The 14,548-nt window shown below is 35.3% G+C and overlaps 1 long non-coding RNA gene across 3 annotated transcripts in view; it reads left to right on the forward strand.

Annotated features, from left to right (window-relative positions):
• Positions 1-14,548, forward strand: part of LOC147355176 (uncharacterized) — a 75,303-nt gene that overhangs the window by 47,548 nt on the left and 13,207 nt on the right. The window contains exon 3 of one of the 3 annotated variants that reach the window (XR_015143952.1): positions 5,595-5,722. The exons of 1 other annotated variant lie outside the window; for it this stretch is intronic. This is a non-coding gene — a long non-coding RNA (uncharacterized LOC147355176). Of the gene's footprint in view, positions 1-5,594; positions 8,436-14,548 lie in introns of those variants that run through there. One more of the 3 variants, XR_015143949.1, reaches the window with a different exon arrangement.

Raw genomic sequence — 14,548 nt, forward strand, 5'->3', positions numbered from 1 at the left:
TATGACTGTAGATATGTACCAGGAACAAAATAAAAAACTAAATCTTTAATGAAAAGGGAAAATAAGCCAAAAGTTGGTAGATGACTACAACAATGAGGGCTAGTCTTGCTATATTAATCCTGTATCGTAGAGTTTTTTGGTGATGGTTTCAGGGAAGAATAAGGGTCTGGAAACAACCATGAGAATTAAGGATGCCTTCAACACACACCAATGGAGAGGATTTTAGTGGAAATATATACTCAGAGGAGAGCCTGGTTGCAGTTATATCAGATAAGGAAAAGAGCATTCAGAGAAAGGTTTGAGGGGATTTTCCAGGTGACTGACCTTGATTAATCTAGAAAGAATCAAGGGAGGGTTTAGAGTTTGATGCATGTGAGATCTTAGTTCCCCAACCCGGGATCGAACTCATGCTTCTTCTAGTAGAAGTGCAGAATGTTAACCACTGAATGATCAGGGAAGTTCAGTTCCTGTCTTAGTGACTTGAACATGTCCTGTCCTACATGTTGCTTAGTCGCTTCAGTTGTGTCCAACTCTTTAGCGACCCAATGGACTGCAGCCCACCAGGCTCCTCTGTCCATAGGATTCTTCAGGCAAGAATACTGAAGTTGGTTGCCATGCCCTTTTCCAATTGTATTGCTCAAACATATGAAAAAAAAAATGGTGGGCTTAATTTATTAGTAACATTATTTTGATCATTGTTTTTGTTTGAGGAAACATAGCAAATAATTGGAAACATAAAAGCCTCCTCTTTTAAGGTCAAATTTCTATTCAAAAGTCCTGTTTAGCCCTTCGGGACTACAACTCTCAGATATTGAGTATTAAATTTTCTTTGAGGCCAAAAATACCCTAGCTTAGCCAAAGCTTATGAGATCAGATTTCTATTTGTGTCTATTGTGCATACTTTCAACCTCATTGAAACTGCAGTTGTCAGAAAAGGATAAATAATATTCTTTTTACATGAGTAAAATTCCCAGCTCAGTAGAAGACTTGGTTTGACCTGGATTAATGAGCTATGAAAGCTCAGCTATCAATAGGGCTCCTACAACAGTAGAATTTACCTGGCTTCACCTGGCTTTGTTCACCATTCTTCAAGATTCAGTGTTCAGGGGCCCTGGGAACTCTTCCCTAACTTCTCCAAGTCTTGGTTAGTGACAGATTTACAGTATCCTTGCTAAACCCTAACTGTAAAACACACTCAATCACTTGTTCTGGCAGTGTCTTTCCAAGAACTGCAGAATCAGCATTTCTCTGAAACTTGTTAGTAATGCAAGATTTTGTGTCACATCACCTCTTGAATCAGAAATTCGTGTGGTTGGCACTCAGCGGTCTGTGTGTTCGGATGTTCCAGGTGATTGAAGACCATTGTACTGAACATATTCTGTTTGATCTTTTATTTACCCGTTTAGCTCCTAGCATAGTAGTGGTCCCAAGAATGTGTCCAGCACATATTTATTATATCAATTATCAAAATGAAATTCAGGCTATACAGCTTCTCAAGTCTAGCTAGAGGGTAGATGCAATCAGTGTTTAGTTGCTCTTTGTGTCTGACTCTGCGACCATGGACTGTTTCCCATCAGGCTCCTCTGTCTGTGGAATTCTCTGGCCTGGCATACTACAGTCCCTGGGGTCACAAAGAGTCAGACATGACTGGGCAACCGAACAAGATGCAATCAATTTTATTTTACAGTTAAAAAAAAAAAAAGAATGACAAAAAATAAAAGAATTTCTTTTTGTAAGGACAGTGAGTGGAAAATAAATTTTGAAACAAATAAAAGGAAAATAAAAATACTGATAATATATGATTTATTGTTTAGTTATTGTTTTGATCTAGTTTTTGGCTATATACAAATCAAATATTCATTCTCCTCCATAGATTTTTATCTCTTTTCCTTTAGAAACTCCTGCTGAAAGAGTGACTATTAACTTCTTTCAACATTAGGTAGAGAATAACTCTTAGAATAGTTGAAAGTATATTTTAACTGTCACAAAGTGATTTATATCTATTAAGAGCAAATTATGCCAATACATGAGTATGTATCAATATGATACATTTGTGTATATCTATAGGTATGCAGCATGTACACATATGATTCTTGTATATATAACTGTGTGATACATGTATACATGTTTACAAAAGACAAAATAATAATAAATTTATTTAACTTTAAATCTACATGAGAAATTATATAGTTAATAATTTCCCCTCCGTGACAGTTTTTTCTGAATGAGTATTAATAAATTTAGTTGAATTTCCAAACCATAGTGCGGTATTAGCATATACAAGCAAGATCTAACTGCTATTTTATAATCAAATGTGTTTGACAAGTAAGTAGTAGTCTTGTGATTATGTACAACTTGTCTATGTATGAATCTAGAAGCACAAGCTGGAATCAAGATTGCCGGGAGAAATATCAATAACCTCGGATATGCAGATGATACCACCCTTATGGCAGAAAGTGAAGAGGAACTAAAAAGCCTCTTGAGGAAAGTGAAAGAGGAGAGTAAAAAAGTTGGCTTAAAGCTCAACATTCAGAAAACTAAGATTATGGCATCTGGTCCCATCACTTCATGGGAAATAAATGGGGTAACAGTGGAAGCAGTGTCAGACTTTATTGTTGGGGGCTCCAAAATCAATGCAGATGGTGATTTCAGCCATGAAATTAAAAGATGCTTACTCCTTGGAAGGAAAGTTATGACCAACCTAGATAGCATATTCAAAAGCAGAGACATTACTTTTCCAATAAAAGTCCATCTAGTCAAGGCTATGGTTTTTCCTGTGGTCATGTATGGATGTGAGAGTTGGACTGTGAAGAAAGCTGAGCACCGAAGAATTGGTGCCTTTGAACTGTGGTGTTGGAGAAGACTCTTGAGAGTCCCTTGGACTGCAAGGAGATCCAACCAGTCCATTCTAAAGGAGATCAGCCCTGGGTGTTCATTGGAAGGACTGATGCTGAAGCTGAAACTCCAATACTTTGGCCACCTCATGCGAAGAGTTGACTCATTGGAAAAGACTCTGATGCTGGGAGGGGTTGCGGGTAGGAGGAGAACGGGACCACAGAGGATGAGATGGATGGATGGCATCACCGACTTGATGGACATGAGTTTGGGTAAACTCTGGGAGTTGGTGATGGACAGGGAGGCCTGGTGTGCTGCGATTCATGGGATTGCAAAGAGTCAGACACGACTGAGCCACCGAACTGAACTGAACTGATAGTCCCTTATAAACAGTAGATGTGAAGATGACAGTTTCTGCTTGAATTAATAAGTATGCACATTAATTTATCAATGTATAAAGATTTATTTTTTGAATGAGGGGACTTTCTCTCAAATATGGGCTATATTAATCTCTCAACAGTTAGACTCACCATTTAAGCAAATCATTTAAATTTATTTTCCTTTCAATAGTTTAGATTTCCATCCTGTTATTTTAGCTCTTGTATCACTAGAGGCCACTGTTGTCTTTTCGATATATTTCATAAGTAGGAAAGTCTTTAAATGCACTTGTCTGAATAATCTCAAAAGCAATAGATTTTAGAATAGGAGAATTATGTGTACTATATTTTGTGAAATCAGGCTATTTGAAATAAAAATGATTTTTAATATTAAAGCAAAATGTGAAATTTTTATTTAAAATATTTCATTATATTTTTACCAAATATAGATGTTATTTCTCACATGGCATTGTTTTCCCCAAAAATGAATGTTCCTCAATAATTATAGAAGGATTATAGATCTATTTTCCATGAAATATCTTTGGAAAATAATGGATTCTAAAAGATCCACCAAAGGTAAAATAGTATGGTTAAAGGTATTGACTGCCAACAGTTATTGACTATAAGAATATTATATCCAATACATCATTTAATACTCATTACAGTCTTATGAATTAGCTCCCATTGGTATTCTCAATGTAGGTTGAGGAATCTAGGGTACTGAAAATGTAAATAAATGCCCAAGATTGTATGCCATTAACATTATATTAATGTTATAGGTTTTCTCAAAAGGGCCACTAAAAAAGTATATATGGAATATAACTGTACATGTGTGTAAGTGTGTATGAGGTTATATGTATAGAATTATATATATACACACACTCACAAATTCTGATAGTGATATCATTGTCCAGAACTGTGCAAGATCTGAGATTTTACCCTGCTTGCTAGAAAATTAACCTTTTACTGTTTAATATATCCTGACCGAAAATGTCAGAGACAAAGGACTTTATTGCTCACAGCCAGAGCAATGGTCAGTTTCCTAATTGTGTCAGTTTCCCCCTGCCTCCCAGTCTCACAGATTCCTGCATATGCAGTGGATTGTAGCACAGCAGGACACTCGACTTGGGGGATTTACTGCTTCTGCAGCAAGTGTGCACAAGCCTGCTCTTGGAGGGAGAGATGGTGCCTCATGGAGGTTTCTCCCTGCAATCACAACCTTGAGAAATATCTCAGGTAGAGAGTGTGTCAGAGTGTTAAATTATTAGAATACTCAGCAATTTCATCCAGATACCACAGCAGATTGCCTCTCTAAACAGTCATCATTTGTTGTTGATAAAAAGAGATTTTTATTTTTTTATATGTTTTATTATATTTTACTCATTTTTAATGGTTGTCTCCTCAATCTTCAAAGGAAGGAGGAATGGATAATAAAGGCAGTGCTGTAAAACCAAGACAGTGATCCGTATATTTCCCTCAAATGCATTTCTGGGCCTTTCTTGTAGTCTATTAAATTTGCTTTGCTGTCTCAGCATGTATTGTTTGTTTCCCCATTCTGTCTTGTTACATTCTCATTTATTTAATAAAAAATGTATTCAGTACCTACTTGGTGTAGGTAAAATTTTTGTGTTAAAAGCACTTTCATAGCCTCAAAGTAGAAATTGTATTTCATCTAGTTATGATGTAGTTTTTAAAAAATATATATAATTTGTAACATTATATCAAGTACCATGTATCAAAGACAAATTGCATTTATAAACTTTCTTTTTATGAATATTAGCAGCTATAATGCTGCTAAAACTGTTTCTATTTTTTCAGTGAAATATAGTTGATTTACAATATTATATTAGTTTTAGGCATATAGCATAGTGATTCAGTATTGTTATAGACTATACTCTATTAAAAGTTATTACAAAATAATGGCTATGATTCCCTGTGCTATACAATATATACTTGTTGTTCATCTGTTCTACGCATGGTACTTTGTACCTTTAATCCCATACTCCTAACATGCTCTTCTCCCATTCCCTCTCCTCTTTGGTAACCACTAATTTGTTTTCTATCTCCGAGTCTGTTTCTATTTTGCATATACATTCATTTATATTATTTTTTTGATTATACATGTAAGTTATATCATATAGTATTTGCCTTCCTCTGTCTGACTTATTTCACTAAGCATAATATTCTCTAGGTCTAGTCACCTTGCTGCAAATGTCAGAATTTCATTTTTTTTATGGCAAAGCAATATGTGTATGTATATAATATATATAGCAAATATTTATTCATTCATCCCATGATGGGCACTTGGCCATTGTGTACAGTGCTGTTATGAATACTGGGGCATGTATATCTTTTTAAGTTAGTGTTTTCATTTTTTTCCAGGTATAAATCCAGGAGGGGAATTGCTGGATCATGTAATAATTCTATTTTTCCTTTTTTGAGGGACCTCCATACTATTTTTTATAGTGGCTGTTCTGATAATTTATGTTCCCACCAACAATGTATAAAGGGTCCCTTTTATTCACATCCTCTCTAACATTTGTTATTTGTAGACTTTTTGATGGTAACCATCTGATAACTCTGTTGTCTTAATTTGCATTTTCATGAACATCTTTTCATTAAAATTGTTTCTTGTTTTATTTTATAAAATAGCTTTAACTTTTAACTATTGAAATCTAGTAGTATTTTCTAAACAGTTTTATTGTTATAAACTGTTAATAAAAGGAGTTTCTCAAGATAAAATAATTTGAAACCACTATTAATAATAATTTTGCCAAAGAAATAATGTTTTACATTACCATTATCTTATTAATACATTCTACTTTAGTACACATAACATCATCTTTTACTGAAAAGCATAGAATAAGAAAGCATAGAATTAGAAAGAAAATCATAGAATAAAAAAAAAGAACTGGATTATTAAATGTCCTCAAAATCCAAATATCAGAGAATATAATTGAAAATATAATATATTTTACATAGTGGCAACTTAATACTGGACTTGGTAACGTGTGTTCGTTCAGTCACTTTACTTTTTGCAACCCTATAGACTGTAGCCCGTCAGGCTCCTCTGTCCATAGTATTCTCCAGGCAAGAATACTGGAGGGAGTTGCCATGTCCTCCTCCAGGAATCTTCCTGACCCCAAAAATTGAACCTGCACCTCTTGAGTCTCTTGCATTGCAAGTGGATTCTTTGCCCCAGTAAAATAAGTGTGTTATTTAAATCCACACTAACTTTTCATTTTTTTCCAGTAAAAATAAATGGCAGGATCTAATTCCAAATTTCAAATATTGCTACATGACATTGGGTTGTTCACCTATTTTCACCCATTCTAGGAAAAAGTATTACTGAAGAGTTTTTCTAAAATTTTAAAAATGTAACTAACATATTGGTAAAGATAATATACATTTTATCATGAAAACAGGTTCAGTATACCTTTGTACAGTGAAAAAATTTTCACTTTTAATCAAAATTCCAATATTCTACTTCTTAAGTTATTAAATTTCAATTGTGAATTTAATTTTTTGGGAAACTGGAGATCTTTGTAATTAGCAGAAAACTTGAGGATTTGCTATTCTACCTGAATTATTCTACCTGAATTATATCCACGTAATTCAGAAAGGATGTGCCTGCAAATACACTTATAAGGTCACCACCCACTCTTTGCATGAACATTGTCCAAACTTATTTTTCATATTATACAAGTGTACTGATACCTGTTCATTCAAATATTTTAAATTAATTTAGAGTAGCATCATGCAGTAGAAGGAAGTATACAGGTTTTAGAATAAGACAAGTTGCAACATTAGCTCTGCCATTTACTAACCAAAAATATTTAAAAGCATTATTTATGTATTTATTTGGCCGTGTGAAGTCTTAGTTGTGGCAAGTGGGATCTTTCATTGTGGTGCCCAGGCTCTACTGTGGTGTGTGGCTGACAAGCTTAGTCGCTCTGCGACATGTGGACTCTTAGTTCCCTGACTAGGAATTGAACCCAAGTACCCTGCATTGCAAAGTGTATTTATTCTTAACCACTGGACCACCAGGGAAGTCCCAGTATTTACATTTTCTGAATCTCAATTCTCTCAATTTCTTGCTCATCCTTGAGATATCAGAGTAAAGATGTGGGGAAGATAAAATCATCTTCATCACATGAAATGACAGAGGTTAGGGACCTAGAAGCCTGCCTAGAAATCAGTCAATGTTAGTTACTCTTGTTTCGTTTGCCATTCCCTTTACATCAATATTTATGGTGCCTTTGTAGCCCATACACTATCTTGTACACAGAAAGAATATAGGCCCTTAAATAATATAAATAATAGCAGTACTCTAAATGATGAAAGAAAGAAATATGATCATATCAAGCTATTCTAAAATATTTATGGAAAGTTCATTTCTTTTTGTATCAGTAAATATAATTCAAAAATATTTCACCAGATATTTCTTTTTTTGAAGGAGTAGAGGGTCAACTACAAATTTATCATCTGGAGGTAGGGATATTTTTTTACCTGTTAGTTAATGATGATAAAGATAACTATTTTTTAATTCCATGAAAGTTTTCTATCAATTGCATAAGTTTACTTTTTGGAAATCTAATGTGATATATGATTAAATAATGCTAGAAACATATATTCCTTTGAAAACAAAGGAATAATTGATTATTTGCTCTTCACTTTTAATCAAAAAATCCTGCCATAAAATTAGATAGGAAGTTGATGGAACATCTGGGAGGCTTTATTAGTGCTATTTAAGTAGCTAATTACTAGGAGAAGGAAGAAGAATGTGCTTTAGACTGCAGACTTCCTGAGAATGCAAAGGAGTTTAGAGTTTATTCCATAAAATGGTTATTGTCCTGTCAATCATATTTTACAACTAGTCTCTGTAAGGTCCCCATAAACATCAGCAAGTTTGCTCAACCAAAAATAGATCCCTAAGTATTCTTATCTTTACAGATAAAACATCCCAAACTCATTGTGAGTTCTAGGAGAAATGAATTCTTCTGAGGTGCTCTGTTGACATGGTAACCTTGTTGGATATTTCTCCAGGATACTTAATGTACAAACTGTTGTGTTAATTATGGCATTGTATCTGTACCTCGATGGAAGGGTCATAAAATTGTAAGATAAATTATCGATCCTTGGATTTATGATATTGTGTGTTTGGGAGAGAGTTATGAGCAAATTAATACAGGAATGGTTGCATTGAATAAAGGCTGTTGAACAAGCTGATGTGACATTTTGATAGCTAAACCTTCACTGGTCATTGCGCTCACACATGCAGATTGTGTTTTAAACAGCTGACTAAAATAACCAGTTACTGTTATTTGGTTACTGAATGAGCAATTAGATGAGCTGTCTACAAACTTTTTCTATAAGAATGAGGTAGTGAGCATTTTTAGCTTTATGAGTCGGAAGGTCTCTGTCCTAAATAGTCAGTTCTGCTATTGTATCATGAAAACAGTCAGAGAGATAATATGTAAATTAAAGGGCATGGCTGTGTTTCATAAATAAAATTTATTTACCAAAAACCAGTTAGCAGGTCGAACTTGGAAGGTGAGCTGAAGTTGGTCTATCCTTGAATTAGACCAGTCACAGCATTTTAGCTTATGTACTCCATCTAAACTTACATACCATGAAGAGAGATTTCATCTGTTCTCACCCCCGACATGCAGAGTTTGCATAGCACCTGAAAGATAGGAGTTAAAACATTTTGTTAACTTAAAAGGTAATTGTGTATACACTATAAAATAATTTCTAATAACTCTAAATTGTTGTTTCCTTCTCTGGTAGCTCAGTTGGTAAAGAATCTACCTGAAATGCAGGAGACCTGGGTTCGATCCCTGGGTTGGGAAGATCCCTGGAGAAGAGAAAGGCTACCCATTCCAGTATTCTGGCCTGGAGAATTCCAAACATGACTGAGTGACTTTCATTTAGACTAAATTTGATTTGTATCACTAGCTGTACTTTAGAATATACTAATAAATTTTAATGAATTTTATAATTGTTCTCAGGATACATATCCTAACATTTGACAGAATTTCTAGGCTATTAGGGATATATATCTTAGATAATCCTGTCTTCCTTATCAACATTTTTTAAGAACAGTTCCAAGATAGAAAACCACAAAAATCCTTTTAAGTTATATTCAGTTCATTTCAGTTCAGTTCAGTTGCTCAGTCGTGTCCGACTCTTTGCGACCCCATGAATCGCAGCACGCCAGGCCTCCCTGTCCATCACCAACTCCCGGAGTTCACTGAGACTTCCGTCCATCGAGTCGGTGATGCCATCCAGCCATCTCATCCTCTGTCGTCCCCTTCTCCTCCTGCCCCCAATCCCTCCCAGCATCAGAGTCTTTTCCAATGAATTAACTCTTCACATGAGGTGGGCAAAGTACTGGAGTTTCAGCTTTAGCATCATTCCTTCCAAAGAACACCCAGGGCTGATATCCTTTAGAATGGACTGGTTGGATCTCCTTGCAGTCCAAGGAACTCTCAAGAGTCTTCTCCAACACCACAGTTCAAAAGCATGTGCTACCCACCAAAGGTCTTTAATGAGCAAGAACCCTCTCCCTTAGTACATAAACCATGGAGAATGTTCATATATGTCCTGTTCATCTGTTGTCTTAAAACAAATGCATAGTAAAGGTAGTCCAAAATGTAAAATTGAAAAATGTGGCTGTATATGTAGACGATCAGTGTCATAGAGTGTCTATCAGTGACATAAACGATCTATGTCATAGACATAGACGTGTCAGGGTCATAGATAATTTCAAAGGAAAGTGAGAACACAGGTGACAATTATACAGGAAAGAAATAGCAATATAGAAAAATAAAATCCAAGGATTATAAAGGTTAGAAATAAAGCACAATGAAATAAAAATTTGAAAAAATATGAATAATTCTTTGATTAGTATAGAGCATACATTGAGATGCTAAACAAATCAAATGAGTTTGTGAGGTATACAAAAAATGGATACATGGCAAATTATAGGAAATTTGCAGCCATCTGTTCCTAGAGGAGACAGGCATAGTATTTGACAAACATATAAATAAAATAGCAGTTTTCTAATGAAGTTTTTTGTGAAATAATTAGAAATTCTAATGAATATTGAATGAAAGAAAAATATGAGAAATAAGAGCAGCAGCATGAAGATAAATTCTAGAGAGATAAGAAAGCTATTAATTTAGTTAAAGCATTAAAAATTGTGTGTATATATTTAGATTTTAAGTTTTTCTAAAGAATCTATTGATACCTAATATGAACTGACTGATTTGAAAAGACCCTGATGCTGAGAAAGATTGAAGGCAGGAAAAGGGGATAACAGAGGATGAAATTGTTGAATGGCATCACCGACTCAATGGACATAAGTTTGAGTAAACTCTGGGAGTTGGTGATGGACAGGGAGGCCTGGCGTGCTGCAGTCCAGGGGGTCGCAAAGAGTCGGACACAACTGAGTGACTGAACTGAACTGAACTGATGGTGCTATACACAGAATGTGAACTACTTCTGTTTGAGAAGTATAACAGGTTTATCAGTTAGGTTCCTTGGGCTGCAAACATCAGAAATTGGTAATATAGAAACCATTTGTAAGTTTAATTTTCATAGAAGTCCAAGTTTTAGGTAGCCCAGGACTGGACAGCCATCTGGGCTTCCCTGGTAGCTCAGATGGTGAAGAATCCACCTGCAATGCAGGAGACCTGGGTTCAATCTCTGGGTTGGGAAGATCCCCTGGAGGAGGGCATGGCAACCAGTATTCTTGCCTGAAGTATCCCCATGGACAGAGGAGCCTGATCGGCTACAGTCCATGGAGTTGCAAAGAGTTGGACACAATTATGCGACCACAGCTCAGCAGAGGACAGCCATCCAAGTGGAGACACCACTCACTCTACCTCCCTTGGTGTTCATGGCTGAAGGGGGCTGCTTCATCTGCAAACATTGATTCCATACCCCAGATGGAAAGTGATTGCAAAGGTGATGTTTGCTAGCCAGACCTGTCACTTTTCAATATGAAAAATAATTTGCTGTAAAGAAAATCCATTTGGCTGACTTCATCTTAAATCTTACTGCTCAGAATCATGTCATACAACTATCCTTAGAAGCAAGGAGACTTCGGGAATTAAGAATTTTAACAGGACACATTGCAAACCTGAGTACAATCATGTCTCTTGTTAATTAATAAAAGAAAGAATGGATATTTAATAGAAACCTAGCAGAGAAAAGGCACAACAAGATAGAAATCTATATCATCCATACCTACATCTATATATCTATATATATATAATCTATATAATCTATATATATAATCAGTATATATGAAAGAATACTGGAGTGGGTAGCCATTCCTTTCCTCATGGGATCTTCCTGATCCAGGGGTCAAATCTGGGTCTACTGTATGGCACACAAATTCTTTACCATCTGAGCCACCAGGGAAGCCCAAACACTGGCAAAGGCAGGACCAAATCTTGTTCGTCTTTAAATTCTTTAACTCATGCTAATGCTGTAAAAAATAAAGATGTTTGTTTAATTAATGATATCCAACATCCTAGATTTGAAAAGACTTTAGAGGCCATCATTTCCTCTTCCTCATTTTGTATATAGATCATGTAAGATTCATGTAAGGAAATTGACTTGCTTATAGCACATAGCAACTTCTCCTAATTTCTTGTTCCTCCAACCTTGGACTCTTTCATTTTATTTTATTTATTTGAAATATCACTCTGACTTTAAAGCAAGGGGCAATGCATAGCAAAGTTTGAGAGTCTAGATTCTGTTTCTGAATATTTCTTATTCTGAATATTTTTATCATTCCTGTATTTGGTAGACAGATGGTTGAAGAAAAGCCATGTAGAGAGTCAGAAAATGTTTGTTTTGGTATAACAAAACATGTTATACCAAACATGTCATGTCTTGCATGACAGAGGTCAAAGTACACAAGGGACAAACTCATATTGAAATATTACTGTTATCATACATTCCTAGAATGGTGGTGGGGAGTGAAAACACGAGAAACACCTGTAAGTAAAGTCCATAAGCATGTGGAAATGGTAATGATAGTGCTTGGAAATCTCTGTGTAACAACAGGACAGAAAATGAAGCGCATCTCTTCTCCTAAGGACAGAGGACATATACTGAACAAAAATGAAATAATGTTTATGTAGAAATCTTTTCAGAAACACTTTGACTTAAATTAATGCTTGTTTTAAAATTCTAACAGTTTTGATGTTTTCAATTATATTGATTAGTTTAAGCAAGTTTATCTTAAAGCAATAAATCTTTTGTACAACAAACAGAGCACACATACAGTTGGACAGGGATGACTAATCACTGAGATGGACCTAAGTCTTAAAGAGTTACAAACAAGAATTCCTATCATTTATGAAAGAGTGCAGTAAATACTTTTTCTCCCTTTTTGTTGTTTGCCATTGTAACTTTCTACCTTTTTATGAAGATAGGATGATTTTCCCATATAACTGTTCCTCTTTTAAAATGTTAACTAAATACTCAATAAGTGGTATTTAAAGAGATGCAATTAAAATAATAATAATAAAGATGCTTTCTAAATGATGTTCTGGCTTTGTATTCAGGGCTCTTTACTTATATGATTCCTTAGTCCAGATCAGTTTGTAGAAAAGGTTATATGTAGGCTTATATATAGGTTTCATTGTGTAATGCCATCTCAATTTTATTTATATTGTAAATAGGAATTGTGATTGATTTTCTCAGCAAACAAACAAGTATTAGTTTCAATCTTGTAATTCCTCTATCAGTTGTCTGCTTCAGTATAGTCATTATGAGGAGAAAAAAATAATTGTAGCTACCACACTTAACTCCACTCTTAGGAATTCCTAGATATTATCAAGCATTATCAGCAGACAAGGAGTCTGGTGTGGTTTACCGAAACTTTATAGCCCACCTGGGTCATAGTTACTTTTGTAGCACTTAAACTTGAATCCTATCCAGGACTACAATGCATGATCTGGCAATAATCTGGAATCAGTCACTTTTGTTTTTTCGTGGTGAGATTGTTTCTCAACCAAATTGATGCCTAGCAGCTGTGAATATCAAATTTTGCATGAGCTTCTGAAAACAAAAGAAATAATTGTAGCACATGCTTCTAAAACCATATAGACAGTCAGCAGGAGTTCCTGTCATATAGTTACAGAGAATTTTTAAGTCACAGTGATAAGGTCTGTTTGCTAAATTATCAAGAGCTAACATTCCAGTCTTAAAAGAATAGAAGTCACACTCCTCCAGCTAATCCATTTGGTGGTAACTGTGTGTGAAACAGTGAACTAGACAAGAGAAGCAGCAGGAATGATGTTGTTAGTTTGTATCATTCTTTAAGATCGCACTTGTTAAATATTAGAAAAATTGCTTAACCAAACCAATTAAGCAAAGATGTTTATAAGCTACCTAGCATGATTTTTTTTTTAAAGTATTATGCCAATTAGCAAGGAAAGTGCCAACACAGCTCATGGGTGTACTTTTAGGAAGGATTTGACTGTTTTTGCCTTCTCCTCCCTGAAGTTCATCAGTGAGGCATTGAATATAGCATGCGGTGTGAGTGAGCACAATTCCTTAAGCTCGACTGCCCTGCTACTTCCCAAGGCCAGACCCTCAGTTTTGTAAGGGTGGACAATGGTGCATTATTTGTTCAAGACCCTGACATGTGACACTCGGAGATGGAGCCAGTGGAGGGGAGCAGCTGCTGCTTGCTCAGCCGTTCTGTCTGAAACCCCTTCCCTTCAGACCCCAGCGCAGCGCTGAGCGACTCCATTCACTCACAGAAAAATGGATCCCTGAGTTTTCGGTTAAAGTAGATGGAAAAGAAATGTTCCATAGCCTGCAAATACACTGCCAAAGCAACACTAGGGACTATTTTTAGGACCTACTTAGCAGCTGATTTATGAGATTCTGTATTTTCATGAATAATATCTAATATTTTAAATAACTGAAGGCTTATTTTTTGGCATTTGTATATTAAAGTTTCACAAAACGTGCTGCACAATAAATTATTTTGGTTGGAGAAATTCCACGTAGAAGTACAATAAAAAGTCCATGGAAACATTGTTTAACACCCAAGGTTAGAGTCTATTTTCATTGTAACTCCTAAAATGTTTGCTTTTTACAAAATAAAAACTATAGTCCTACTTATAAAAGATTTGTCTGATTCCTAAAAACAATAAAAGTACTGTTTCTCCTTGAGTAATGTGCATTCGCATTTTTTCAACATAGCACTGAGCTATGTTGATAAGTAGGCTGCTTAAGCACGAGGAGATGCTGAATTGAATTTGAACAATGCAAGGAGGAAGAAAGGATGTGAATCTAAAGCAGGC

The sequence above is a fragment of the Bos grunniens genome, chromosome 17 (assembly GCF_055505025.1).
Source record: "Bos grunniens cultivar Pamir isolate PY7600 chromosome 17, Bosgru_T2T1.0, whole genome shotgun sequence".
Classification (NCBI taxonomy): domain Eukaryota; kingdom Metazoa; phylum Chordata; class Mammalia; order Artiodactyla; family Bovidae; genus Bos; species Bos grunniens.